The sequence below is a fragment of the Crocodylus porosus genome, unplaced genomic scaffold (assembly GCF_001723895.1).
Source record: "Crocodylus porosus isolate Cpor-Errol unplaced genomic scaffold, CroPor_comp1, whole genome shotgun sequence".
NCBI lineage: Eukaryota > Metazoa > Chordata > Crocodylia > Crocodylidae > Crocodylus > Crocodylus porosus.
In genome coordinates this window covers 37,474,577-37,480,104 of record NW_017728951.1, presented here as the reverse complement: position 1 = coordinate 37,480,104, position 5,528 = coordinate 37,474,577, and the positions used below count along the sequence as shown (strand labels likewise).

At 47.1% G+C, this 5,528-nt stretch overlaps 1 long non-coding RNA gene across 1 annotated transcript in view; it reads right to left on the bottom strand.

The window, feature by feature from the left end:
• LOC109324325 overlaps positions 1–2,775 on the bottom strand; it is a 6,187-nt gene extending 3,412 nt beyond the window's left edge. The window contains exon 1 of the long non-coding RNA XR_002104903.1: positions 2,218–2,775. This is a non-coding gene — a long non-coding RNA (uncharacterized LOC109324325). The remainder of the gene's footprint in view (positions 1–2,217) is intronic.
• Positions 2,776–5,528: the final 2,753 nt, after the last annotated feature.

The window sequence follows — 5,528 nt, the reverse complement described above, 5'->3', positions numbered from 1 at the left end:
GGTGAGTGGGGGCTTTTTTTAAAGCACCAGGAGCTGGGGTGGGAGCAGGCAGGGGATAGGGCCTGGCAGGGGTCCCCCCATGTTCCCCTATTCCCTCCTCCAACCTCCCCTCCCCCATCCCCTACTTACCAGCTCCAAGTCTGGCTCCAGCTCCCTGCTGCAGCGACCAGGGACTGCCAAAATTACTGAAGCTCTCCAAATCAATTCGGACCTTTTAACTGGTCCCTGGATTCGATTCAGATTTGGAGATCTGGCCACCAAATCGGGCCGAATCTCCTCCAAATCAAATCAGCGACCAAAGCATTGCACAGCTCTAATAGCTGCTTCAGTGCCAATCTCTTCCATTAGGCACTGCTGGAGGAAAGGGATATAGGAGTTCTAGAGGTAGGTGTTCACAGTTACTCCAGTCCCAGCCTCTCCGAGCAGAAGGAACCATACCTATAAGGAGCTTTCAGTTATATGAGTGGCCATATCTTTTGCTGTAGGTCAGACATTACAGTAACTGTAGTGCCAGCTTCTCTCAAGGGATTGTTACACATTACACTTAGCACATTAACTGCACTTAAACTGCTAGCATCCAAACATCCAAGCAGGAAAACACGTTAGATACATGCTAAGTGCCATCGTACCATAGCAAAATTAGGACTTTTCTGGTGGAATATTTCCAGATCCTGTTACCTAACACGTGTTGAGCTAACGCCTGACTGCTCCACAGAGGTAATACGATCAGACTAGCAGAGGGCTGGGACTAAGAACCGGCTTTCTGTCAGTTAAAGCCCCCTCATGGAACCAGAGTGGATTTAAGACTCCAGTGTGGTGAGGGGCTTTGACCAACCGGTAGCTGATTATCAGCCCCAGCCCTCCTATTGCACTAGAGGGAATTTAAGACTCTGATGTGCTGGGAGGTCTGGGACTGGTGATCAGCTGTTTGTCAGTCAAAGCCTCACCATGGTACAGTGGGATGTCTGGGACTCTGCTGCTCTCTGCCTCCATGCTGGGTCTCAGGTCCTGCCATGCTCTGTACCACTGGGTCCTGGGACTGGGTGCAGAGGCAGGGAGCACTGTAGGACCTGGGCTCTACTACTCCCTGCCTCTGCACTGGGTTTTGGGTCTCACTGTGCTCTCTGCCTTTGTGCAGGACTCAGTGTGGTGGCAGGTAGGGGGTGTGGGACTGTTCTGGTGGGTCCCCAAGTTAAGACTGAAAATTAGCTGATTTTTGGCCTCAGCAGCAGGATGGCAGCAGAGCTGGTTCAAGACTCCCGTGTGCACTAAGTTCTCTATTTAGATCATAGTAAACATTAGCATGGGACTGCTCAGAAAACTTCCTGAGTTATATTAACTGTCCTGTGCAACAAGGCCCTCAGTAAAAGCTATTATAGTACCCCTGGCTGTAGAGGGAAGTGCACAATTATTGCAATCCCACCTCATCCCAGCAGGAGGTTCTCTGCACAGATCACAGCTAATGTAGTCCTAGATGCAAACTGTCCAAGGAAGAGCTTATGCTGTAGGTCAACAAGAAACTGTTGGGCTGGATACAAGACTCCCCACTAGGTGCAATTCTCAGACCTCTGCTATGTAGGAGGTCAGGCTGGATGGTCCAAATGTTTCCTTCTGGCCTTGAAGTCTGTAGCCTTAACATCTGTGAAGGTGCTGGTAATGGGTAAGCTAACTGTCATATCAGGCCCAGGTTTGGATTGCACAAACGTATTTAGGAATATGACAAAAAGGATTAGGTGGACAGAGAGAGAGTTTGGGGCAGACAGCAGACAGCCAGAAGTCCCAGACCAAAACCAGGGCAGGTGCTCAGACTAAGCCTTTCTATCATAGTCCTTACAGTTAATGGAGAGGTGCAGGAGCTCCTCCATAGCCAATATCTAGGTGCATATGCCAACCCATCTCAAGAGATGGATCCCTTGTGCTTTGTAGATAACAACACCCAGCCAGTTGCTTTCATGAGAACTCCCCCCAGTGTCACCTCAGCTGGGCAACAGAAGTCAATACAAATGGGTAAGGAGCAGAAATCAATAGCTTCCTTTACATTGTGGACTCACTCGCAGGAGTATCTTGTCCACATGCCTTGCATGTATGAGATCAAGGAGGGGATGCCTCAGACAATGGCTTGATACCGTTCTCTGGCACAAGATAATATGCACGCATGCAATGCAAGGGGCCTACATAATGCAATACATTTGCTGGCATATTCTTTAACATACATACTCATTTCTGCAGTAAGCTTGTTGGTGTGGGTGGGAGTGGGTCTCAGGTCACCTTTCCCCATCTGCTGTAGAGGTACAACACAAGTGATTAATCAAGTCTGTATCAATTAGGAAAGAAAGTTTCATTAGGTCTCATTCAGGTAACACTACCAAAATCCATCCTGAATGATACTTTGTTCTAGTGGAACGCAGGACCTTTAGTTTGGTTTATCTGGCCATGCTAGAAGTTACAGGCACAGGCTATCACACAGGTCCTACCAGCAGCATGGTGTGCCTTATCAAGTCCCATAGCCTCAGAGACCTCATAGACATACAAAATCCCATATAGAAGGTCTAGAACTCTAGTTATGGGCAGTATGGTAGCACCTGGGATAGGAAGCCAAGCAAGTCTGGTTCTTCTGTTTCTTCCAACAGCTAAAGGCGCTGAATGAAGCTTTGCCACTCATTTTGTTTCAAGGGTCTGGTACTCCCCAAGTGTGACCAGGACTGCTTGGCTTGCATCTGCAGCAGCCAGGATGCCACAGTAATCACCATCCAAGATGTACAGAGGCTCAAGACTTAGCTTCCAAGATCAGGTGCAGGTAGCCTAATACAATCACCGCTTTGATATATCAGTACTTTTTCTTTTCTGTTCCTGTTCTTTGTCTGTCTTGTCTGCTGAGTCTGTGACTTCCTTGGACTGAACCTCTTGTTCAGTCTACACATGGTACAGCGATGAATAATAATGCCCCTCACAGCAGCTCTGCAAGCCCAATAGTAACATCCTAGCCTTCAAAGATTGCATTAAGTGCCTTTCATAGGAGTGCCAGAGACCTCCCAGGTGTTCAACAGACCTACAGGGCAACAAACAGATGTACCATATCTTTTGCAGAGGCCTAATGGAGGAAAAGAGTGCTTGGAGGCCATCAGAGGCTCCTAATTCTCATGGCTTGTTCCCTAGGTCAGAACAGTGGTAATAAAAAGTTTAAGTTGGCAATAAAAAAAAGTTAAATTGCAACTGGCGACTGAAGTCTGGTGCAACCCTTTGCTACAAGAGATATCACAGCTGATCATGCACTGAGTCACTTATTAAAGTTTGCCATTGCTTTTTTCTACTCTGAGCATTCAAAAATCATGCTTCAGGCCCCATACCATGAATCAAGAATTTAGCTTAAAGATGTGAAATTAAAAAATAATGAATTAGGCTTTTTTCCCCCTTTTTTTTCCTTTTGGCTTCCTGTGTTTTTTTAGCCTTTAGGAGTTACTTTCCCAAGTATAGCTCTATTACCATGAGACTCAGATATAGTTTTTTTATAAAGTAAAAGCCAGAATTCTTCACATAATGACATGAGTCCAAGAGATGTGCCTTTAAGAAAAATATCAAATATAGCAAAACAGGCAACAAAAATCATGAGAGCTGCCAGCACAGTGACTGATTAAACAAATTAACTTTGTATTTGGGATGTTTTTTTTCACAGTAGTTTTGGCAAGTGGTTGGATACTGCCTCCATCCATCCAGGGCCTCACAACATTTAGAAATAGATAATGAGTGTTACGTTGTGCATGGCAGCTAAATATTAACTTCCCCTTTTGTAAAATGGGGAAACTGAGGCACAGAGAGGTACTGGATAGCAAGCTGGATCCCAAGCAACTGCAGCACATAAAAATCAAGGCCCAGCTTTGACTTAAGTAACAAGTCTAAGATCACACAGAGAGTCAGAGGCAGATCTGGGAAAAGAACGTAGGAATATTGATAGCCAGCACTGTGGTCTGACTAGGCAAACACACCATGCCTAGAAGGACTCTATCTACCCTCTTGACTCTGAGGACCTACCACCATAGCAAGGAGTTGAGGGTGTGCAGACCCCACAGGCCTATCCTAGACAACCTGTTCCAGAATTCTGCATCCTTTGTGGCACCGGAGACCATGTCCACAAATCTTGTGCTTCCCCAGCATCACAGACCTGTCCCAGAATCTGCTCCCCTCCTGGCACTACAGGCTTGCCCATCACTCTGTCCCCAAATTCGGTCTATTCACGGCACCAGGTCCATTTCCTTCAGTGGCCCAAGTACCTGGGGGAAGTCTACCTCACTGTGGAGCCCCGCTGTGAGGCGCTGACACAGATCGATCCACAAGCCGCCCCGATGTTCTCCGCTTCTGATTGCTACATTTTTTGTGACAAATTGATAAACTGCATCTTCACTCAGTTAAAGATTTGATCTCACTCTTTTAATCCGCTATCAATAAGATATTAATCGTGCACCCGACCCGCTCTGCTCCCTGGCCGCCTGCAAATCCAATAATCATTTCAAAATTCACAGCCGAGTGGGGCACTCCCTTCCAACAATTAATTTCAGGGGAGTCTCATTTATTTTCCCTATAACCCTCTCTCCCTCCCCTGCCGCCACAGCCACCAACTTCCCCCTCCCTCCCAATTCCCCCCACCCACACACTCACTTCCCCACGGAAACTCTTGCTCAGCATAGACGGCTAGTGGGAGTGTGACTTACAGTAGAAGCCAGGCAGCATTTCCCAAACTCCCTTGCATTTGCAGCTCCATAGAACCAATTAGCCACCCCCCTTCCCTACCCACACACAGAACTTTAAGCCACATTCAACCCTGATACAACAGCCTGGACTTCAGTTGACTTACACTGTGGATGAATTTGGCCCTGTTCTGCTAAGCTTTTCCCTGTACAAATATATATGTGGCAATCATCCCAGTAGGGAGACCCATATCTATGTTGTGGGTTGGTAAGCACAGATTTGAGGGATAATGGCCCGGTCAGCAAATGAACTAGAGAATCCTCCAGTAGAGAATTCAGTGAAGAGTTTGTTCACACTCAGAGTTATTCAGGAATTGCTGCCCCCTGTACAGATAAACCCACTTAAAGAGCCCCTGCAGGCCAGAGGAAGGGCTCAAAAGGGCAAAACATAGAAGGAGCCCTGCTGTGCATTGCCAGTCTTACTCACTCCCTACCTCCCTCACTAAGATGTCTAAGGTCCTCTCCTTTCAATTGCTGCAGTATTGCAGGTGGGATGGAGAGTGCCCAAGGAGGTAGGACAAGAAACTGGAATTTTGGAAACCTGTGTCCTCCTGGTTCTGCCACAGACTTGCTGTATTACCAGGTGTCTCTCTCTGGAGTCTTTTTCCCCCATCTTTTTTCCCCTAGAGTAGGATAAGTGGTAGGTACTCACCTCTGGAAAAGGTTTTGTGACCCAGGGATAAAAACCCTTGAGTGTTATTACCTTGGCTGACAGAGCTTGTCTGACAGTCTCAGCTTGTAAGCTATGGCTGCTGCTTGGATGGGAGACCAAGTGGTTATCCCAGC